General features: G+C 36.3%; 1 non-coding gene across 1 annotated transcript; it reads right to left on the bottom strand.

Annotated features, from left to right (window-relative positions):
* Window positions 1-798: 798 nt before the first annotated feature.
* Window positions 799-905, bottom strand: LOC141510434 (U6 spliceosomal RNA). The gene has a single exon (XR_012474923.1). It is a non-coding gene; the product is annotated as a U6 spliceosomal RNA (small nuclear RNA).
* Between the last annotated feature and the right edge of the window lie 24,766 nt (window positions 906-25,671).

The following is a 25,671-nucleotide window of genomic DNA, read 5'->3' as shown; positions in this document are numbered from 1 at the left end:
GGAGCTTGAGGGTAGGTTCTTCCCTTCAATGCTTACCATAGCTCTTGGTAAGGCAAAGTTGCTTGAAGTGCCTCTAGTGAGCAGAAGATAGTTTTCCTGATGTATAAGGGCTTAGGATTGTACCCATTCTGTCTTTTTAATTAATTAATTAATTAATTAGTATTTTTCCTTGATTCTTGAAGACCACAACATCAGAGAAGTGATGCCATGACAAGCACATGAATTGAATTTGAATGATGGGGAATATGCTAAGTCACCAGTCTCATTTTCTCCTCCAGAGCCATCTGGGTCCAGTGGTCAGATATGGATCAGGATGACTAGTGATGTCCCTGGACGTGAAAACTTGTCTTCTATGCAGGAGGGTGCTGGTAAATATTTAACAACCAACTCTTTGAAAAGTAGGACATTCTTTAATATTTAATCTGTATCATGAACATTTTCCTCATCACTTTCTTAAGACCAGACAATCAACAAAACAATAAATCAAATCCTGGTTCATAGCATTTGTCAATCTTTAGGCTGTAATTGCTCACACTGAAAATTTAATAATTAATTCTCTTGAGCCCCTTTGAGCTGACTCTAGCACACCCGTGCCTGTTTTTGACAAACAAACAATAAATTAAATAAATAATTGAATAAATGAATAAATAAATGAGAAGCAAATAGATAAATATTTAAATAAATGCATGAATGGATAAATAAATCTAAAAATTTAAAAGAAAAAAAGAAAATTAACCAGATTCTGATATTTCAAGATTTTCCTGGAATAGGAAAATTATTTTGTGGAAGATTCCAGTCTAAAATATAGAATGCTTAATGAATTTGTGTGTCATCCTTTCGCAGGGGCCATGCTAATCTTTTCTGTATGGTTCCAACATTTTTCTATGTGCTGCTGAAGCAAGCACTCCAGCCCCAAATAATACCTTACTTGTTCATGACTGAAGCAGAGGCCAGTGGACACTAGTGTTACACATGAAGAGAACATTCAAGGATCATTGATCTGGAGGGATTAAAAGGATCTTGGTTTTTTGTGCCTTTGCAAGCACTATCATAGATATCAGCCCAACAAACATTGTAAAAGAACATATCATTGTTTCTGAGAGATCTCTTGGGCTGACCAGTGCATTAGAAGGCTAGTACATAATGATAGATATGAATATAGATATGAATATAGAATAATGGTTAGCTTGGTAAGTGACTAACATACCACTGAAAGGGGGAGTACACGACAACATGATTTCTTTTGGTTTAAAAGCAAATGTTAAGAAGAGTGTTTACAACAGACAAGTATTGTGTTAGGTGTTGGTATAGAAGTGTTAGGTATAAAGATAAAAAAAATTGTTCCTGCCCTCAAGGAGCTTACATTCTACTAGAAGTGTATACTATGAACGTGGAAACAAGAATACAGGAAAATTCAGAGAGAAAGAAAATCTTAGCAATGAAAGGGTTCAGGAAAGACTTCACTTAGAAGTGGCACCTCAACAGAATCTGAAAAGAAACTAAAGGTTCTAAGAGGTAGGAGGCAAGAAAGATAAAAGGGCATAGGGATAGGAGATGGAATCCAAATCCAATATCTGGGGAATGTATGAATAAATTACCATGTATAAATATAGTAGAATAAATTATAATTTATAAATATTGTAGAATAATATAGTAAAAAGGATACATATGAAATATACAAAGAAACATGGAAAGACAAAGGAAATAAAAATGATAGAATAAGAACATAGACATTAACTAAAATTATATAAATAAAGATGATGTCATCAAACTTTCATAGATACCAGATGGAAGGGGCATACCAAGGGAATAGAATACAAATTATTATTATGATGATTTTTATTAAAGTTGACAGGATATTACTGTTACTATTTTCAATCAAAATGCAGAGTTGGGATTTTGTGGTTTTATTTGTTCTTTATATTCTATTTATTTTTGGAAGTTATTAAATCTGTAATAAAAATTCTATTGAAAAAGATATGGAGAAGATATTTAGGAAGGAGCACATTATAATTAATACATTATGTAAACTTCCCTGAACATTATATAAACTCCCTGAAATAAGGAGTTTTCCCAGGTCTTCAGGGAGAAGCCAGTAAAAGGGGAAACTTAGACACTAATTCTCAAATCCTATACTTTTCAGAAAAACTTGCTAAACAAACTGAGGCTCCTCACAGAAAAGAATGGAATAAAAGGATTGGATGTGTGGGGGGCAGTAAGGGTTGTGTACTAGTAAATATGGCATGTTATAAATGTTTAACAGTCAAGTCTCTAGGGGAAAAAGAATTTCATGAAATTTAAATTTAATCTGCTCTATCATTTTCTCCATCATTTTCTTAAGTCTAGACAATCAGTAAGACAATAAATTAAGCCTTACTTTGTTGCATTTGCCAATTTCTGAGCTGTAAATATTCACTGTGAAAATTTAGCAATCAAGCAAGCCTATTAGAGTTGACTCTAGCACACCCCTGGGTGAATGCCTTTTGCTTCAGTCAGCAATCCAACATCAACAAAAACATGGGCCTTGGCCATGGGAAGCCCTACAACCTAATGAGACTCCTATCAGGCAATTAGGATGATTCTGGAGGGGACGAATCTGCTTACCTGATGAGGAAGCTTCCAAATTATAGTCTATTATTCCTCCATTGTCCTCTATGGATAACTTGGTTTGAGTATTTACTTTTCAAGATGAACCGAACCTGATTTTTAAAAAATTCTTTGGTCATTTAATGCAAGAACTATATTATTTCTTTCCAAGTAACATAACTCTGCTATTTAATAAAAGTCGTGTGACCAAAAACAAGTCATTTCTCTCTACTCTGAAATTTTCTCATTTGAATAATGAGGGTAATATCTCTTTAAGGATCCCTTCTAAGTCTAAATCTATAATCCTGTGAAGCTATTGTTGGAACATGCCACAAAGATGATTTGGGAGTAGCTACAGCCCAATTGCAGAAACATAGATAGTGAGCAAAAAAAATGTTACCCCCATGGCTGAGGTTGGATTTGAACTCAAGTTCCCCTGACTATCCACTGTACCACCTAGCTACTCCTGTCTAATCTAATTTTAATTGGGTTCTTCTTTTTTTAGATTTTTCAAGGCAATGGGGTTAAGGGCTTGCCCAAAGCCACGCAGCTAGGTAATTATTAAGTGGCTGAAGTTGGATTTGAACCCAGGTATTCCTGACTCCAAGGCTGATGCTCTATCCACTTCACCACCTAGCTGCCCCTAATTGGGCTCTATCTACAGCAAGGTAATACTTTTGCTTCTCCCCAATTGATTCTCTCTATAACACTCCCCAGGGCAGCTCTTTCCACCATCATCACCAGTATCACAACTGAAACTCTCACCTCATCTTTACTGAGAGAAACATGCCATGTGCTTCTTCATCCTTACTATTCTGCTCCAAAGGCCCTTAGTATAATACTTCATTCTCCCCTCCCTTTTTCCAGATTCTTATGGAAAAGATGGTTTTTGATCTCACTAAGGATAACTCCTATATATATATACCCAGGATCCCACTCCACTTTGGAGAGCAGTTTCATTGAGTGCTGTATTCAGAAGACAAATTATAAAGGATTGAGGATGAAGCAGGAGGAGAGGAAGTAGAGAGGAAATGGGTGCAGTGAACTTTTTTGAGAAGTTTGGCTAAAAGAAAAATAAAGAATAGCATACCAAATGATGATTTGAGGGGACAGTTAAGGTCTGGTGAAGGTTTATTTTTATTCTGAACTCAATAAGCACTAAATAAAAGACATTTCCACATACATAGCAGATAGAAAAAGAGGATTGTATACGAAACTGTAGATCTCTATTATGGTTTTTCTTTTTGATTACATAAATCCAACTTGTACCTTTGATAACTGTCCTTCTTTATTTATTATTTATGGTCTGCTTTCTGTTCCTTTTTGTTCATATTTTAAAAGATATTTGGAAAGCTCTTTTGTTTCTGTACTTTTTTTTATTTCTCTATATCTCCATCTCCCTCTATCTCTGTTTCTATATCTATCTCTGTCTCTCTTTCTTTCCCCCTCTTAGTCCTTCTACCTCCCCACCCCTATTGAAAATGAGAAAAACAAAAGCACAGTAACAAATATACGCGAACAAAATAAATTTCCAACACTTCTGGTGCTAAAAGATACAACTTACTCTGTATCCAGATTCCATCAGCTCTCATTAAGGAGCTTCATAGCATGCTTCATCATCAGTTCTCTGGAAACGCAATTGGTCCTTACATTGATTAGAGTTCTAAAGTCCTTCAAAATTGTTTTCCTTCATGATGATGCTGTTGCAGAAATTAATCTCCTGATTCCACTCATTTCACTCTTCATCAATTCATACAAGTTTTTCCATGTTTTTAAAAACTATCCTTTTAATCATTTCTTATAGTATGATAATATTCCACTGCACTAATGCAGCATATTTGGTTTAGCCATTTTCCAACTGATAAGTATCTCCTTAATGTCCAGGTCTTTGCCATCACAAAAAAAAGAGCTATCATTAACATCTTTTCACATATAAGTCCTTTTCTTCCTCCTTTGATTTTCTTGGGCTTCTATGGGCCTGATGGTGATACTGCTGGGTCAAAGATTAAGGATAGTTTAGTGATTTGGGGGGTGGGTGGGACATAGCTCCAAATATTGGTAGAGAATGACTGGTGAACCAAGGGTTTTTTGTTTCTTTGTTTGGTATTTGTTTTGTCTTGCTTTGCTTTATATTAACGAAGAATGAAAATTGACAATTGGAAATATTGGAAAACAGTATAAAAGGAACCAGTAAATAAAGTTGGGGGTGGGGTGGGAGAGAAGCACACCTCTGCCTAGTCTTATCATGTACATGATGTCTCTCTCAGTTAAACTCTAAGTTCCTTGAGGACAGTGGTTGACTTAGTGGTTAGCACATAGTAGACCCTTAATAAAGGTTTGTGGATTGACTGATGCTCAAGAGGCTTAGGTGTGCTGCCTCTTTACATTTGTTTTCAGGCTATGTAAATCCTGTCCTATAGTTGTCTTCTTACTATGACTCCTTGCAGGGAAATGAGGAGCCATTTGGGGAGGCCAAATGAGCCATATAATGACAAGCCCAGGATTTCCCTGTATGTGAGCATGAGTCTGGGGTATTTTGTAAGAGACCGAGCTTAAATACAAATAATTCTACAGTTTCCCTTGAAAGGGGCATAAACCAGAGAGATTTTGTGAAAGAATATTCTTTCTACCCAAAACCATAACTATTTCCATTATGTCAAGTACATATATGTTACAATTACAAAGCCTTGAATGCCACCATAATCCATATCTGTCTCTAGTTAACAGGGTTAGTTATATCCACCAAAGTGATCTCCAGGAGCATTTTACTTGAACCAGATATAACAGAAATAAATGAAAAATATACTTCTAGAACCAGTTTATCTTTTATAAAGACCATGTTATCATGAGCTATGCTTACAAATGTCTGTACAATCAAAGCTTTGGGTTTTCCAGAAAAAATGTTTGGCTATGATAGTTGCACTATAAAGAAAGTTGAATGCCTCAAAATTAATGCTTTCAAGTTGTGGTCCTGGAGAAGACTTTTGAAAGTCCTGTAGTCAGGAAGAAGGTCAAATCGGTCAATCCTAAAAGAAATTAATTCAAACTATTCAATTGCTCTATAGCTGCCTCCGCCTCTTTGTCTCAAGAAGTTTGGAGTTGGGCAAGTGAGAAAAGAAGTGACATGATCCTGCAAGAGCAAAGTAGTGGCCAAGGATAGAGTGAATCACACATAAGGATACTTGTGAAAGCCATGAGGGAAATGTTCTGGCTAAGTGTTCTGCTAATCATGTTCCATGATGGGCTAGCAGTAGTCAGAGAGTCCAAATCCTTCAGCAACCAGACAAACCACTAATCTTCCAAAAGAGCAAATCGAATATCAGACAGAATTCAGAATTCATGGAGGGGGTTACTACAGTGGCTAAGTAGGAGCTGGTATAGCAGTTCAACTCTAGGTAGGTCGACCCAAAATTGGTTAGGAAACATACTACAAAGAAGAACAGCTGACATTGGCAAAATAGAGGATTGTTTCAGACAATTCTACCAACCAAGACATTGATTTTTTTTGTTTGTTTGTTTTCCTTTATCGGGCTAGCATATTAATTATACTCTCTCCTCATTTCATAGATCCAGTGTTACCGGGGTCCCTGAAAACCAAATACATGAAGAGTCCTTTTTACCATCACCAGTTTTTAAACTTTTTGTTTACAAAAATTCAGTTCCTTGCCCTTCAGTCTTCATACTAAACACCTAGGCATATATTTAGACTGAGCTTTGAAGACAAGGAAAGAAACTGGAGTTCAGAGGGATAATTTAAGGCATCTCCTGTAACACCTTGCTTTTTTAAAAAGGTCTATTTATGGTAGGACAACTTAATGAGGCAAGCCTATGCATCTAAATTAACAGATGTTTATTTTGCTTGGGGATTATGTAGCATAGAATGGAAAACACTTGAAATTGGGAGTCAGAAGATTTGGATTCTAGATCTGATTTCAATACTTACTGTGTGAGGTCAGGGAAGTTAATTAACTTCTCTAATCATCAGATTCCTCACCTATAAAAAGAAACTCAATAATGCCTAGTTTTTCCGCCTCCCAGGATTGTTTTGAGAATCCAATAACAATAACAACAGTAATAATAAGTAACATTTATATATTGCTTTATTTTTTTTGTCAAACTCTTTCCTAATATTATTTCATTTTATCTTCACAATACCTAGGGATTTTTATCCTCATGTTACAGATGAGGAAATAGAGGCAGGCAGTGATCAAAGCAGTAGCAGCACAACTAGTGGTTGTTGTTGTTTGTCCTTTGTTTGTCACAGGGTGTCTCCTGCATGAATTGAATTTAAGTGAGGCAGAATTGCACAAAATTGTCAACCTCTGTTTTCCAGAGTGCATCAAAAGTCAGTGGCAGGATAAAAGACAAGATGACTGGAATTGGCCTGGGATGCAATGGATGACCTTGGCATCATTAATGTCCAACCAAGCTCTAAGTCCTCCACATACCTGCTTCAAGCTGTCTTCTTGGCCCTTGGAACAAATTGTTCTCATTCATCCAGTCCACTGGGGAAGCCTTCCCATGCTGGGGTAGACAACTCCCTAATTCACAGAGCAGTTTGAGGCTCATCAGTTACCTTCAGCCTGGTTTAGCCTATCTTCTGAGATGGTTTTAGCAGGGTATGGCCACTGAGGATCCTATAGCTTTTTGGAACCACAGGTGAGAGTTAAGAGGGTGTGTGGGTTGTTCAAGGAGGACTAACATGTCTGGTATAAGGGCTTGCCAAGCCCTTTCCAAAGGTTTGAACACAGTATACCCATTTTACAGATGAAGCAATAAATGCCTAGAGCATTTCAGTGATTTTCCTAAGGAGAATCAATCAATATACATTTATTACCACCTATCAAATAACTTTTCATCCACACACCTAATAAGTGTCTACGGACAAATTTGAACTCAGGGCTTCCTAAATGTCCACCCATACTACTACTACTACTCACCTGCCTAAACTATGAATCATAGGCTCATAGATCAACTTCTTCATTTTATAGATGAAGAATCTAAGATCAAAGAAGATAATTTAACTATCTACTCTGCCACCTAGCTACCTTGAGGTGAAATTGATTTATAATACTGTAAAAAAATCAACATATTATGATAATGTTTTCTCTCCTACATTCTGTGATTATCTTTTCTGATCACTGCTCATATGGATTGTTTTCCTTTAGTATTTGCCTGCCACAACTGACAAAGGGAGTTAGAACAAAAGGGAAAAAGAAGAAGAAATATGGAAACACAGGGAAGCTCCTAGGTCTATGTTTCCATCACAGAGAAGCCTTCTGGTTTATTCTAAGGATCTGCAAATATAAATAAGACACATTAACCAGCTGACACCTGAACCAATGACGGTCATTTTAAATGCATGTTTATTTTTTCTACAATTTCTGTTGACCTGAAGTCTTGGTCACTGTCAAATCAAGTCAGATCCATTTTCTGGAGATCCCAAAGAGTAAATGTGAATGAAAAATGGGAAATTTTAAATTTTATTTCAAAGGGCAGTTGTATTGCAATCCTTTTGATATTCAAATGGTTGGGAAGGACCCCAGAGGGTCAGTTCTATATTCTCATGAAGGTCATTCATGCCCTGACCTTCTTAGAGAACAAAAGGGAAATTGAAAAGTTCTTTTCATAAAGTAGAAGTCACTGTAATACTAAGTTGACATAGAGATTCTTCTTTGCCTTCCTCATGAAGTGTCTTTCAGAGTTAGGCAGATGTCAAAAGAAAAGATGTCAAAAAATAAAGCTAGATGGGAAACCTGGCTTGCTTAGAGGTCAAGTCAAGAGTGTTAGTTTCAGAAAGCTATCCCTCAGAAGACACAACTGAGATGAAAGCTGAGAAAAGCAGGATGGGGAAAACTAGCTGACCAATATTTGTAGAACTTTTTATAGGCATAAAATGTTTGCATACATAATTCCATTTGAGTTTTACAACCATGTGAGATTGGTGAGGCACTATACCCCTTTTACAAATGAGGCAATCAATACTTAGAGGGTTTCAGTGACTCTCCTAAGGTCAATCAATCAATTTATTGGCACCTGATCTCAAGGAACTCGGAGTCTTATGTGGAGACAACATACAAGCAATTATCAGTAAAGAGGTTGTTAATATGTGGTCTCCAATTCAAGTACTCTATTATCATTACCATTGGTAATATGGTATCTTATTAATAATCACAATGTGATAGTATTGAGATGGCACCATATTACCAAAATCAATACCCCAAATTAATATGATTATGGATGCCATTTTTAATCCCACCAAAAGTCTTTTGTTTCTTCTCCTATAGATACAGCATCAGGAAAGAAGTTAGAAAAGCAAGGTCCTGCTTCTGCACTTGGTTATTGTTCTTATTCTCTTCTGCTGTGGGCTCTGACTTCTCAACTGTTACACAGGAAATCAATTCACTTTTCAGGGATAGAAGTCCAGGAATAGCTGCTGATGCCCAATACAATACCTACTCCTCCCTTCATAACCCTTGACCCTCCTTTTAAAAGTAGGACAATGAGACATCATACCAAAATTTATGGGATACAGCCAAGGCAATTTTGAGGGGAAATTTTATATCTCTAAATGCTTATATGAATAAAATAGAGAAAGAGATCAATAAATTGGGTATACAACTAAAAAAGCTAGAGAAAGAAAAAATTAAAGATTCCCAATTACATACTAAATTAGAAATTTTGAAAGTCGAGGGAGAGATTAATAAAATTGAAAGCAAGAAAACCATTGATCTAATAAATAAAACTAAAAGTTGGTATTATGAAAAAGTCAACAAAATAGATAAACCTTTGGTTAATCTGATTTAAAAAAAAGAAAAAGAGAACCAAATTACCAGTATCCAAAATGAAAAGGGTGAATTAACCACCAATGAGGAGGAAATTAAAGGGCTAATTCAAAGCTACTTTGCCCATCTCTATGCCAATAAATTTGATAACCTGAATGAAATGGATAATATTTGCAAAAATACAAATTGCCCATATTAACAGAAGAAGAAATAACATACTTAAATAACCCATATCAGAAAAAAGAAACTATCAATAAATTCTCTAAGAAAAAGTCTCCAGGTTCAGATGGATTTACAAGTGAATTCTACCAAACATTTAAGGAACAATTAATTCCTATTCTACATAAACTATTTTTAAAAATAGGAGTTCTACCAAATTCCTTTTATGACACCAACATAGTGCTGATACCTAAACAAGGAAGAACCAAAATAGATGAAGAAAATTATGACTAATCTCCTTAATGAACATTGATGCAAAAATCTGAAATAAAATTTTAGCAATGGAAAAAAAAGTATGGCTATTTGCCTAGAGGATTGTGCTAAAGCTTATAAAATGAAATATAGTTAAATGAAAAGCCTGATACTAGAGTTCAAAAAAGAAAACTTTAACAAGTACAAAATGAAAAAGGAAATGCTTGAGGCAGCTAAGCACAATGGGTACTAGAGTCAGGAAAACTTGAATTTAAATCTAGCCTCAAACACTTACTAGTTGTGTGACCCTGGGTAAGTTATATAACTACTATTTGCCTCAATTTCCTCATTTATAAAAGGGAGAGATAATAATAGTACTTATCTCACCGGATTATTATAGGAATAAAATGAGACAATTTGTAAAGTGCTTTGCAAAACTTAAAGTTCTGTTTGAATAGAAGCTATTATTATTGTTATACAATTTACCTAAAAATATTTGGGTGTTTTAGTGGACTGAAAAGTAGTATGATAATGATTAAAAAGAATGAACAGATTCATTCTTACATTGTACTGAAGTCCAAGCATAAGGTCCAAGAAGAGAAACAAGGTAATCCCACTGTACTCTTGCCTTAGAATTATCCTACAGTATTATATTTAACTACACTAAACATATTTCCCAAACACATGCTATAATGCCAAAAACCTTGCTAAGTTCTGGAAGGAAAGATGGTTGAGCATCAGTCTTAAATGATAACTCTCAGGTTCTGGGACCCTGTCCATGTAGAGCTCTCAACAGCCCCTAATGTCAATTGTTTCATAAATACTTTTCCATAGTGTTGATGGTTCCCTGCTTTTGGTCACAAAATCTGAAATCTGAACTATGAATTTCTTTCTGCCAATTTTTCATCACTGCCATGTATATGCTTGATTTAGGAAAATCTTTCCATTCTGAAATAATAACTTGACCATACCCAGCTATTTACTGGTAATATAGCATTGCAATGGAAAACTTTTCACTTGCATAAATAAAGCAGGCTAATGAATAAATGGAATTTTGAAGCCTGTTTTTTTGTTTGTTTGTTTCAAGTCTTCAGTTACCATTTAATAATCTTAATCACAGTGGTGCTAGCTGGCTGTAATTGGAAAGTCCCTGGCCCTATTACCAAAGATATTAAAACTTTGTGGTCTCTGGGAAATGACTGTCTCTTATGAGGGCTAACACCTACTGTTATCGCCATCAGCTGAACAGTTATTAGAAGAGTAAATGATATCCTCAAAAGTAAATTGTAGATAGTTCATTTGCAATAGGCCACCCCTGCTGTTAAAGGCTTATGTATCCTCCTGCTTCATAGCCTTGAGTTGGGAATGATTCATCACCATTTCTCCTTAGGAGCTGCAAATCTAGGGGAATGAGGAAGTATTAATGGAGTTTATTTCAGTTTACAAATCTACAATCTCTTCAGCTGGGGAGAGTAGACCTTTGTGATCATCTCTTCTAAGAAAAGAATCACCTATCCTCTACCTTCATCACTTTATTCCAAAGTTTTCCCCTCTTCTAACAGTTTGTCTTTGACTCCAAGGAAAAAGGGATGTGAAAATAAAACGTCGCAGGTCTTGTTTACCTTCACAAATTGAAGACATATTCTATTTTCCATGCCCTGAGCCCATCTCTGGATATATAGAAGAGAATCAAGGATACTTCAGGAAGGGCTAGTCTAGTACGGGATAAAAATGAGGAGTCAAAATTTCTTTGCCATCTCCCACAGTATGTCACAAGGCCTGATTTCAAATCCTGCCTCTCTCACTTAATTGTGTGACTTTATATACATTGCTATACCTGACTAGGCTTCAGTGTCCTCTTTTACCAAATGAAAGAGGGTAGATGACCTCAATGGTCTCTCCCAGCTTTAAATCTATGATCCTGCCCTTCTCCTGAGTAGTAGTTTCCAAAGAGGGGAGGACTATGACCCAAGGTCAAGGAGTAAATGATTAACCAAAGAAAAGATGGGAATATGAGATGCAAGCCATCCTCACCATGACAGTGGGACTTTTCTCCAAAACAACCATATTTCCCCATTCTACTCCCTCCTTATATGGGATAAGCTACTAACCTCTACCCTTCTGATCTGGGTTTCTATAATCTAACCATTACCAGACCACCACAGCAGAAGCTTTGTAGGTACCATTATAATGATTCTGCACGCTCTCAACATACCTACTCTGCTCCTCAGATCACCTCACGGTAAGAATTCATCCAAGAACAAGCTCTGTTATCCAAGTTGATGAATGAGACTCCAGCTACCCATTGTTTTTTTTTTTAATTTCAGAGAATGAACAATTAAGAATGAATTTTGAAAGATTATAGATTTCATGACATTTTCTTTCCCTATAAAACTTATATTTCTTCTTAATTTCCAGGTTACTATAAAAATACTACCATCCTTTCAGTCCATGAAGTTCATAATGGCAATTTATCTTCTTTTCCTCACAATCCCTCTCTCCTCTGTTGAGAATAGAGAGGATGATGTAGAAGTAAACTCATCAAGGATACATTTGGGGTTGAGGCAAGGGTTTGATGGTGAAGACAAAGAAAGCGATCAAATGGTATCTGAATGGAATAGAGAATCAAAGGAAGGCTATTTTAGGATCAGGGTGCCTAAACAAATTTTTTACGCAATGAGGAGCAGATGGCAAGAAAAAGGTTGAATTTGAATTTGGGGTAGGGATAGCACAAGGGTCTAGAGGAAGTGGGAGAATTTGTGATAAAAGGTAGGAGTAGAGGAATTAGGTTTAGGATGGTTGTATTGGAGAAAAGTCTCACAGTTGAATACCAATTCATCTTCTCATCTTTTCATTGGTTGCCAAATCTTGTCATTTCTACCTCTATATCTTACATCTTTCCCCTTCTTTCTATTCACAAAGTTACTGCTATTTCAGGCCTTCATCACCTCTTGCCTGAGCTATTACAATAGCTTCCTAATTGGTTTCCTTACTTCCAATCAATTCCCTACAGAACTGCCAAAGTGGTTTTCCCCTAAAACTCACATCACTCCTCTTCTCAATACTCCACTGGTTCCCTATTGAGTTTATGAAAAAATGTTCTAAAATCTTATTCTTTTAAAATTTCTTTCTTGCACAAAATGTCCATTTTGTGTAACATGTAATTATTATGTATACTATGTATGTATAAACATACTGGTATGTAATTTATACATAAATATATTTGGATTTTAGAACATACATTCTAAAATTTTTTACTGATAGGATCCATGATCAAAATAGTTTGACCACTAATGGTCTAGAGTACCATTTTCTTGTGGTCTTTCTCCCACAGAGACCAATTTTGTGTCATATTCCTTCAAGGTCTTGCCCTCAAACTAATTTCAGCTAATCAAACTGATTTCCCTCACTATAAAAATGTGTTGCTTAACTTCAGGGAGTACCTTAGCTACTATAAGATAATCCTTCTATCCTACTCTTAGAGGGTTTTTTTTTAATTTCATTACTTCCGTAGCAACTCTTTCAAATTATCTTCTTTCTCCTCAGACCACTTCACCTACATTTGCAGCGGGTAATCTAACCTCCTGGTTCACTGAGAAGATCAAGATTATATAGTGTGACCTCAGTTTTTCTCTTCATCTCCTCAAAAATCTCTCTTTGACCACTCTTTTCTCCTTCTCTCTGGTCAGAAAAGAGGAGTAAGCATTGCCTTTCACGAAATCGAATCCCTCTCCTCTGGCCTTTTATCCCAAATTCTCCCACTTCCTCTAGATCCTAGATCTAAGAATCACCACTCCTCCCACTCATCCCATTCAAATTCAGTTTCTCTCTGGCCATCAACTCCTCAATGCCTACAAAAATGTTTAGGCATCCCAATTCTAAAATAACCTTCCTTTGACCCTTCTAATCCATCCAAATATCTAGCATCTAATCTCTTTCTTCCCCTTACTTTCAAACCTTCCCAAAAAATGTATACTTGATGAGTTTACTTCTTTACTACCTACTCTAACTTTAACATCTGGCTTCTACCTTCACTACTCTATTGAAATTGCTCTCTCTAAGGTCACCAGTGATCTCTGTACTTTTAAGAAGAGTGGGAATTTTCCATCTGCCTTGAAAATGAAACCTAAAAATGTTGTCTCCCCCATTAGAATGTAAACTCTTCGGGTACAAAACCTGACTTTTCTTTTTGTTTACCCAGCACTTAGCACAGTGTTCTGAACCTAATAAACATTTAATAAATGATTCCTTCATTCATTCATCTCCTAATTCTAATACAATGGCATTCTTTCAATTATTATACTCCTGACCTTTCTTCAATAAGTGACACTGTTGATTACCTCCTCCTGCCAGTACTTTCCTGAATTGATTTTTCACTATTCTGATTTTTTTACTTCTCCTTTTCCTCCTTTTTCCTCTATTTTCTCTACTGATTTTCCATCCACTTTCTAAATCCATAGTCTGTTCTTTGAGGCTCTATCTTGAACTTTCTTCTCTATGATCTTTTCCTCAATAATATCATTCACCCCCACATTTTCAACTACCCCCTCTATGGAGATAGCTCCCAAATTTATCTTGCCAGCCCTTTTCTTTCTTGAGTATCAAGCCCACATGTTCAGCAATCTGAAGGAATCTCTATCTGATTTTGCCAATGACACCTCAAACTCAACATATCCAGAGCTGAATTTATTAACTTCCCTCCACTAACTCTCCTCTTCCTTCTGTCTTCACTATTTCTCTCAGTAGCACCACCAGTCACTCAGTCTCATATGTTTGAAATTTTAAAGTTATCTTTGATTCTTCCCTTTGGCTGGGTTCCTATATTCTATTCCTGATGCTATACTCTAAACTTTAGTTGTTGTTCAGTCATTTTTCAGCCACGTCAAACTCCTCAGGACCCCATTTGGGGTTTTCCTGGCAAAGATACTGAAGTTATTTTCCATTTCCTTCCTCAACTCATTTTACAGATAAGGAAACAGGCAATCAGGGTCAAGGGACTTGCCCAGGGACACACAGTTAATATGTGTTTGAGGCGAGGAAGATATCTTCCTGACTCCAGGCCTTGGTACTCTCTACATCTAGCTGCCTCAACTCTATCTAATACAGAATCTTAACTACTCCTTCCTGAGCTCTTGTACCAGCTTCTTTACAAGTTTCTCTGCCTTTATTCTCTCTCTCCCAGTCTTTCTCACTTTCTTCAAGTCTAAGTTAAAATCCTACCTTCTATAAGAAGCCTTCCTAGCCTCCTTTAATGTGAACAACTTCCTTCTGAGATTATCTCCAGTTTATTCTTTTTATATCTTGTTTGTCCATAGTTGCTTGAATCTTGTCATCCCCATTAAACTATAAGTTCCTTGAGGGCAGGAACTGTTCTTGCCTTTCTTTGAATCCTCACTTGCTTCACCTAGAACCTGACATGTATTTATTTGACATGATCCTGCTGCCAGTAATCTTTCTTATGCATATTCATCTCTCCTCCATTTAAAATTTTCCTTTCTACCTACTGAGTTATGTTCAAATTTGTCTCAAATTCAAGACCCTCCACAATCTGACACCACTCTCTCATTTTTCCATTATAATCTTTCTCTCTTCACACACTCAATCAAGTTGAAAACAGATAGATAATATATGCCTCATGCTTTTCTGTGTCCATACCCTTTGTTCTTGCTATTTAGAAATACCCCACTTTTAATCTGTTCAGTTCCTACCCTAGATGGCCTCATGGAACACTCTATTGAACAACTGCATAATGCAATTACTGTAATGCTACCTCTCTGTTATATTTAACATTATTTACCTTCATGCACTCTATATTTCTACCCAATCAATTCATATATTTCCTGTTTTCTGATCAGATTTGCCATATCTTTCTTTTATGTACTTTTTTTTGGGAGGGGGGCGTTGCAAGACAATGGGGTTAAGTAACATGCCCAAGGTCACCCATTTGAACTCAAGTCCTCCAGGGCCAATACTCTATCCATTATGCCACCTAGTTACACCCCCATATAGTTTTACCGGTTATTTTTCATCTCCACCTGTTGCTCTCAGGTGCCCCTTCCTCTGTGAAGTCTTTTCTGATCTTAAACATTTATACCACCACCAAAAAGCAATCTCTTCCTCCTCAAATTTTCTTGTATTTCTTTGTTTCATGTCTCCTTTGTCCTTATCAAAGTGTACCTTTCACTATACTTATTTGTGTGCATTAGGTTGGCCCAGTTATAGGCAGTATACTAAGGACCTAGATAAATTTAAAGAAGCTCATCTCAAGACTGATTGAAGAGTAATGAAATTTTCAGTGATAGCAATTCTCAAGTCCTTTTTCTGGGTCTTAGAGTGGGTCAGAGTTTGTGTCACTTTAAGGCAAAACAATGCCAAAACCACTCCAGATCCCTGAATATTCAATATTGGGGCAACTAGGTGAGTTCATATCTGGTCTCAGACACATACTAGCTATGTGACCCTGGGCAAGACATTTAACATGTTTGCTTCAGTTTCCTCAACTGTAAAATGAACTGAAGAAGGAAATGACAAACCAGTATCTTAGCCGTTAAAATATCAAAGTGAGTCATAAAGATTCAGACATGACCAAATAATAATAACAACCATGCAAGTAGTGCTCCACTAGTAGGTAGCTGTAAGCTCTTTGATGGACAATCATTTATTATTCATTTTTTAAATCCTTAAGAATACTGTCTTATGTTCTAAGTATTAAAGCAAATGGATTTATAGCTATCTTTGTTTATTATCCCCCAACTAAAATATAAGATTGAGGACAGGGATCATATTTTAGTTAAACATTGTACCTCCCTCAGCATCAAGCACAGTACTTTGGCTACTTAAAAATTATTTGGTGAGTTGCATAGGATTTATCCCCCCAAAGTTGTTAGCTTCTAAGGCCTCCGTGAGTATTTGCATATTAATAGAGGACTTTCTAAGACCCCTGAAGGAATGAATCTGTAATGATGAAATTTCAGGTGGAGGACAGCTGGTGGAAGAGATATTTTTGGACCAGGGCCCTGCCTAGCATCACTCAAACAAATTCACATTAGGGTAGACATCCAACTGCCCTTATGATTCTATGACTTAAGCTCTTCTCTATTGCCACTGCCATTGCCACTAAGCTGCCAGAAAGGATGATTTGTGGTGATAGCTATTACTATGAAGTCACCCCTATATATCTGTAATGGATGCAAGAAAATAGAAGGAGTATTTCACGAAGATTGATGCCAGGTACACTCTTTGAAACATCCAGAAAGTGGTACTTATCATCCACCACCATCCTCATCATCAGTCCTTCTGGAAGCTGATCCTTATTGCTCAGCAGCTAAGCCTTAACTATCATACCCTTTGTTTCCAATTCCTGCCGCAAGAGGAATAGGTTTCTTTCTGATGGCCCTGGCATTCATGCTCTGCTGCTCTTCCAGAACAATTAAAATGGGAAATGATAATCAGTTTCTATGAATACTTAATTCTTTTCAGAGCAGTCAGTCCCAAGCAACCTTGCATTTAGAGTACAAATTTTCTTTCACACACTTTTACATCTATAGTCAAAGTAAAACAAATGTTGCTAATTAATGTTGATCTTAAAGACCAACAACATTTAATTTTTACCCCAATAAAGTATTATTGTGTTTTTTTTGGGGGGGGGGGTTTAAGAGGAAGTCAAAGGCAAGGGAATAGGGTCTAGGGATATGTATAAGTAAAGTAATCAAAGTAGTTTAATTAAGTGAAACTCTGCCAGCTGCTACTAACACTAGCAGTTTGCATTTCAAAGAAATTTAGTAAACAAGGCCAAATTTAACAATCAACATATATTTGTTAAGATTTTCTTTGTGGTGCTAATACTAGAATGCAAAGAAAAAATGAAAACCATCCCTGCCGTGCCCTTAAGAATAACCTCTTTCTAATAGGGCAGGTATTGGGGTGTTTGAGGTGTTCAGGGAGCATTAGCCCCTATGGAATGAGGAGTTGTCAAGTCCTTTTCTGGCTGCTCATTGGTGTCCATCTTCACTCAACTCTCACCTGTAGTGCCAAGAAGCTGGAGCATGCTCAGTGGTCACAGGCCACAGGTTGAAGATAACTGATGAGGTAGAGAGTTGTCTACTCAAACATGTGAATGTTTCCCTCTGGTAGATTAGGTGGATCAGAACAGTTGGTTCCCACAAAAGGAGACTGAAGCAGAAACTGTGGAGCCCTTAGAGCTTGGTCACACTTTAAAGATGCCAAGGTCTTCATCTACTGCATCGCATGCCATTGCCAATCTTCCTGACCTTTGTCCTGTCGCTGGACAGGTTTGACCTCAGGAAGCTGATTCTGGTAGAGAAACTGAGGCTGATAACATTGTGCATCTCTGCCTCACACACAAATCAAGACATCATCCCCGAAATGTCACTTCTTTCAAAACAAAGGACAAACACCAACAGTAGAGGAGATAACAAATGCAAAAAAAAGTATAGATGAGATACAGAGTAATAATACTTAGGTAGATACATAGAACTTTTGGCCTTATAACTCATTTAAGGCAGTCTCATGACATTTCAGATGAGAAAATTAAGTCCCAGATGAGCTAACCAAAAACCTGGAGAGCTTAAGTGACCTGCCATAGGGTCATACATACAGTAGTAGTATCAGAATTTGAATCCAGTTCTCACTCTCATTGCATTTCTCCTCAACGTCTTTTAAATGGATTTTTTCTATTATCAACAATAAGGTAATCCTGGAAATCATTCTATGCTCCTAGAGTAGATCCCAGATGCCAAAATGAATGAGAAAAATATCTCAACTCTGCCAAATATCATTGAGTATTTATTAGCCACCTGCTGTATGCAACATACTACTTGCTAGATTCTGGGAATGAGACAAAAATAAAAAAATTAAATAATCTCTGTCCTCAGGAAATAACATTCTATTAAGTGGAGGAGATCCTATTATTTCCTCTCTGGTTCAATGATCCTTTTGCTATTCAGCAGAAGTTGAAGAGTCCCTGCAGGGAGACACCCCATTGTGAGCAAAGATTTTGACTTCCATACCTCACTAAGTTTATTACAACTCTGTATTTCAGGAAAATAGCACATGAATATCCTTATCTGGGGACTATTTTGTGCCTATGTGGGTGGGGGGAGATGGAGAGAAGGACCAATAAGTAAGCACCACCTAAATATATCATACATCACTGATTTTCAAACTATGATGAGCTGAACTGGGATTCAAACCTGGGTTTCCTAATTCTAAGACCACTGATTTTTATTATTAAACTATACTGGTCCATGCTGGTACAGACAAAAGTTAACCAAAAATGGCCAGTCTCTTGCCCATTCACAACCAATGTCCTATTATCCAAATATGAGAAGGCATAAGGGTGAGGATTAGTTTTAAAAATGCCTTCCCCTATCTGTTTCCTGATGCCTGGTATAACTTTAAAATGAACAAATGAAAAAATGATATAAATCTGTAAGCTTAAAGATACTTCTCCATGTGTACATTGTCAGAAATGATATAAATCTGTATGCTCAAAGACATCTTTCAATGTACAAATGATTAGTGGATATGAATAGTCCTCAAAAGAAAAAATATAAACTATCAACTATTTGAAAATTTCTCCAGTAGTACTAATGGTAAAAGAAATGTACATTTAAATAGCCATCAAGTTGTATCACCCTGCAATTTGACAAAGATGGGAAATGAAGGGGAAATTTGATGTTAAATCTATGGGAAGTTAGGTTATACAATTGTGAATTTGTTCAGCTGTTTTAGAAAATATTTTGTAATTATCAAAGTAAAGTACTAAATTATTTCAATTTTTTGATCCAGGTATCCCATCACTGGAATTATAGCTCAATAATATTAGTGACAGCAAAAGACCCACATGTACAAAATTGTCATAACAATATTATTTTGAATGATAAAAAACTTTACTCAACAATTGGTTGTAATGGAATATTACTGCGTCACACAGAATGACAACTATGAAGAAACATGGAGAGGCTTTATGTGAACTATGCAGAGTAAAGAAATCAGAGCCAATGGAAAAATATGTGCAATAGTATCAACAATGGAAATAAAAAACAAATTACTAAAAGGCATCAAAATTCAGATCAAATACAGGGTGTCCCGAAATTCTTAAGGCAACTCCAATCAGAAATAGTTCGAATAGTTTGAAACAATATTAAGACTTTTGGGAAACCCTGAACAATGAAAAATGTTGGTGCCATCCTACCAAAATAAATCATGTTCTCTTTCAATTAACAATCAACAAATTACAAAAGGAAAAAGTGACATTTATTATAAATAGTCTTATTTAACTGTCAGGAGAATGGAGTTGGGGGAGGGTATTTTGAATGTTTGTTAGGAAGTATCTGCTCTAGCAAAACAAAGTATGTCAAAAAATAAAAGTATTTTATTCTTTGGTTACAGATAAAACAAACTATAAATATTCTTCCTAGAGGCAAGGAGTTAACTTTAGGTTCATACTAGTTTGTAAATGACAGATAGATCTTCCTTCCCAGAGAGTTTATTTTGATAAGATTGTGGAAAGAGAGAGTGTTCCTGAAATTTGCATGTAAATTGAATTCTTGTAATTTGAATCATATTTGAAATACACTGAGGGAGCTCACTGTTTAAAGGAACCCTATGGCAAAATAACCCTTCCATTAAGGCAAAAAATCTGTCCTGAGTTATCAAGCCCTAATTTATCTGGTGGCTAAGTTTGTACTTTCATATGCAATAAAATCTTGATTTCCTGGAATGCCCCAGTTAAGTTGATTTCCTAGGTCACTGAGAGTTAACCACAGACTCATTTTGTTCACATCTTGGTTGTTGTGTGTGTATATATAGATATAGATATATAGATACATATGTATATATATATATATATATATATATATGAACTATCCCAGTCCAGGTATTATTCTACCTTGAGTAAATAAAATATACCAAAAAAGATTTCATGTATCTTTTGTGGTTCTATATCTCTCTGGGTCATCATTTCACACTGTCCAGTTTTGTAAACACAGGAGAAGTCAGGTCCTGGGTTAAACTTCATCTCAGGACAGACTCTTAGTATGTGTTTTCATTGCTTTGGAAGATTTTTCTTTTAACAAATCCCTTCTTTTCGTGAGAAAAGAAACAGTTAAATTTTTAAATTTTTGAAAAGGGAAGAAAACAGATTTGGAAAACAGCATTAAAATGGCAAGTATACAATGTTGATAGCAATATATCATTTCACACAACCTTTGGCCTAGAAATGATCAGTACAAAAATTTGCAAAGCAATTTTGCAATTTCCCTGAATTTTTTTCCAGTGGCTCAGATCACTTATTCTGAAATAGAAATCTAAACTAAAAAATAAAGATAATACATAATAATAATAATATAAATCTCTCCTTTTAACTTCTGGGTTTGTTTTTAATGCTGCTTTTGTTGTTTTCCTTTTTCTCTTTAAAAACAAATATGGAGGCGATGCTACTAATTGGAGATTGTGGCTAGTTCTGTTCCACTTGATTTAAGCAGGAACAACATTCGATAGTTATGTAGTTATATAATTGAACTCCCAGGGCAGGGATGGCTTGTTTATGGAATAGGCACAGCTAGTTCAAATATTCATTTTTCCTTCAGGCATCTTCAGACCTGAGGTCCAAGAATGGACTCCTCCACCTTCATTTAGTTTATTGGGAATAACCAGCTCTGAGGTGTTTATAGAATCATTAAATGTTCAAGGTTAGAAGGGTCCTTAGAGATTATAGTGTCCAACCACTCATTTAGCAAATCAAGAACATGAAACCAAAGATGTTAACTCTCTGGCCCAAGGTCATTAAGTGAGCTTGAGGTGTAGCTAAGGGAGAAGTCAGGTCTCATTAGTCGATATCTGTTGCTCTATCCAGTATCATGACTGTTTGCAGGGTGATGGATCTAAGACTTAAGATAGAGCAAAGTTGAACACGATAGGGTTAAATGGGACCCTGGTGGAAAGAAAAAGATTCACACCTGGAGAAGTGCTACTGCACAAGAGATTGAAGAGAAAGGAGGGGAGGGATAGAGCTCAGCTCACCAGAGGTTTTCAGATTGATTGCACTCTTGGGTCATGGTCAGCCTGGAGAGAATACGGTCAGGAAGTTCAGAGCAATATTTCAGAGTCCAGGAATTTGCTCTGCATAAACAGCCATCATTATCCCTACCAAACAAAGCCATTATTTCTCTGAAACCTAGTCCTGCATTAGGCTGACAAAAATCAGTGTCTCCTTCCACAATTTATGCAAGATGGTTTGCTGGAGTATATTAGCAATGCGGTTCTTTGTTCAGGGTATTGAAGTCATCAGCATGCACAAGATATTTATGCCCCTTTCATCTGACTGTTCCTAACCCTCAGAGTTAGGTCTGATGGGGGGGGACGAGTTAATCGTGCTCACGGCCATTTTAAACTTTGTTTCATAAAGTTTTTATAATGCTCAACATCCTGCTAAACAAACCTCAGCCAAGTCATTTAAGCTTCCCTAGGCCTCAGTTTCCAAATCCATATAATGAGGGGTTTGAACTAAAATGATCTCCAGCATCAAAATTCCATTCAGCCAAAACACTTTCATAGATGGTTGGATGGGTGGAGGAGGGATAGTAACAGATGAGAGAGAGAGAGAGAGAGAGAGAGAGAGAGAGAGAGAGAGAGAGAGAGAGAGAGAGGATAGTTTAAATAAATAAATAGATAATAGATGGATAAATAGATGGTGGAAAGATTAGATAGATAATAAATAGAATGAATAGAAAGGAGAGCGATACAGAAATAGAGGTATACACTTAATAGAAAAATAGATAGGAATCAGGGGGAAAGGAAAAACTCATATGTTCTAAAAATATTTATAGCAGCCTTCTTTGTGGTAGCAAAGAAGTAGAAATTGAAGAATGCCCATCAATTGGGGAATGACTCAACGAATATTGGTATATGATTGGAATGGCATACTACTGTGTTATAAGATATGATAAGCAGATTGATTTTAGAAAAACATGGAAAGACTTCAATGAAATAATGAAGATTGAAATGAGAAGAACCAAGAAAACACTGTATGAAGTAGCAGCAATATTGTTTAAAGAATAACTGTGAATGACTTATTTTTTCTATTATACTCAAATCAACTAGAAAAGACCTATGAATTAAGATATTATCCACCTCCAGAGAAAGAACTGATAAATAGAACTATGTATGTATAGTGTGTGTGTGTGTGTGTGTGTGTGTGTGTGTGTGTGTGTGTGTGAAATGGTGGCCTTCTATAGTGTGGAGTGAGGAGGGAGGAAGAAAGTATCGAATTTAAAATGCAACAAAAATAAATCAAATTTGAAAAGATAGGATGATAGATAATAGATGACAGAGATAAATAATAGATGATAGATTGGATAGAAATTTTAAGGTTTTATTTTTAGTGAAGCGTCTCCACTCTGAGTAAATCCAGTTTCAGTTCTACAACTTGCTATCAGTTGCATAATTATTGTTTGAACTCATTTATTTCTCCTATGCACTTCTCATTGGAATGAAAACATTTCTTTGAAGTCAGAGATAGGATTGAGGGGATCAGAGAAAAGAGGAGAGAAGAGTAACAAGATCCAAATTTTAAAACTTATTGGAGTCTTTTGGGATCTAGTGGAACATCAGATTTATTGGAAAGGTCTGCCCACCAGTTCCTCATCAGTCACCTTTCCTGGTTCTTTTATTCTCTATTCAATACCAATTTACTCTTACAGCTAAGCCAAGTTCATAGAACTATGGGGAGAATATGTTGTTCATTCATAATCACTGCTTCAGTAAGCATGGACATGTCTTCCTTCACCAAGCATAGGGGCAGAGTCCTCAGAGGCATTAAATATCAGGCTTTTACTCATAGCATACATAGTGCAAGATATTGTGTAGGTATTTAACTTTTAATGATATATTTCATTTAATTAGTTTACTCTGTAATCCTATATTGTATAACTTATTTCATGTATTTAAAAACATTATTCCCCAAATAAAATATTTTAAATAAACCATTATTCCATAAATTTAAAAAATGTTTAAAAAATGAAACATTCTGAGAAGAGGAACATAAGTTTCACCAGACTTTCAAAAGGATCCAGGGTATAAAAAAAGGAAAAACTCTCTACAGGCTTTTTTTAAAAAAAAAATCTAGCTATTGATTTTAGCTGCTATTGATTGAGGGAAGATGAAGAGAATTTGAGTGTAACAGAAAGACTTTGGGTGGAGATGTAAAGTGATTCTTGAGATGTAAATTGACTTGAAGTAGAGAATTATGATTGTAAGAGAAACAATTGTAATCTTAAAAGCTGCTTGGGGTGGAGACCCCCCCCCCATTCTTGATGTACCATTGATTTCATTGTTTAAAGTAAAATTTGTATCCTGATCTCCTTAGGCTTTACCCTCAACCTAATTCCTGGTCTAATAAGAGAAAGGGAGTTTACCTTTTGCCCTCTGGATGAGAGGGGAGACATAAAAACCTGGGTTGGACTGAAGCTCAGGGCCCCAGTCTTCTCTGACTATAACCCAGTCAATTCTGCTTGGCTATTCTTTCATCTCTGTCTCTGTCTCTGTCTCTCTCTCTCTCTCTCTCTCTCTCTCTGTCTCTCTCTCTCTCTCTCTCTCTCTCTCTGTCTCTCTCTCTCTCTGTCTGTCTCTCTCTCCCCCCTCCCTTGTCCTTCCTATCTTATAACCTTTTTAATAAATTTTTGTTTTATTTCCACCCTTGCTTTCCCGAGTCTGAATAATGATTCTTCATAGGCAAAACCGAACCCAAGTAGCCAGCCACTACACTATCATTTACCATTCATGATCTAGGTTCTTTCATTTCAAATTTGAAAGGGACATTAGAATAAAACCATGGTTGAAAAGATAATTGCCTCGCCCTCCTTGGGGACAAATTTTATCCATCTTCTCTTTCATTAAATCACAGAATCTCAGGGATGGGACTTATGCAGCAGAGCCCCAGGCTGAAAAGGAATCTCTTCTAAACATACATGACAAACTTTGCTGGAAGATTTCCTGAGAAGAGGAACCTACTATTACCTGTCTAGGCTATCTTCTTTAGCGTTAGTTCTAATTATCAGGAACTTAAAACAAACAGAGATCTGTGTCTCTGCTAACTTCCATCCCTGTTCCTGTAGAATCAAGGAGATTAAGGCTTTTATAATTCTGCTAAAGTTGGCCAACTCATTTAACCTCCATAGGCCTCAGTTTCCTCATCCATAAAATAAGGGGTTTATTATAAATGATTTCAAAAGCATCCCCACATAGTGCAATTGAATGGTTCAGTGGATGGAGCACTGGTCCAGTAAGCAGTTCAAATCTGGCCTCAGATTCACACTAATTGTGTTCCTGGGCAAGTTGCTTAACGCTTGTTTGCCTCAGTTTCCTAATCTGTAAAATGAGCTGGAAAAGGAAATGGCAAACCACTACAATATCTTTGCCAAAATCCCCAAATGGTATCACAAAGATTCAGACATAATTGAACAATAATCTTTCACACAATAACCGTTAGGGATCAAGAACCCCAAGGTTAAGAATCCTTGTTATAACATTCTGATTCTTTTTGTATGTAGCCAAGCAAAGCAATTAGCTTCTTAATAACCCCAGGCCAGTCTCTAAGACAATAAATTATAGATGATTACTGGGAAGCATTGATAGAGTTTCTCTACCTCGACAGAAGGTTAGTCTTCAGCTTTGTGCTAACTCAATAAATCTCAATAATCTTGCCACATCTGCCTTTGTATATATCTTCCAGGTTCTAGTCTTTGGACTATAGAAATTTCTAAAAGCCCATCTAAGTGATTTTGAAGTAGGGTGCAATTTATTCAATATTTACCAAATATTTAAATACAATTCTAAAAATTTAAGGGTTTGATACCAATCCCTGCCC

Source organism: Macrotis lagotis, chromosome 1 (genome assembly GCF_037893015.1).
Source record: "Macrotis lagotis isolate mMagLag1 chromosome 1, bilby.v1.9.chrom.fasta, whole genome shotgun sequence".
NCBI lineage: Eukaryota > Metazoa > Chordata > Mammalia > Peramelemorphia > Peramelidae > Macrotis > Macrotis lagotis.
This window is presented reverse-complemented; position numbering and strand designations above follow the sequence as displayed.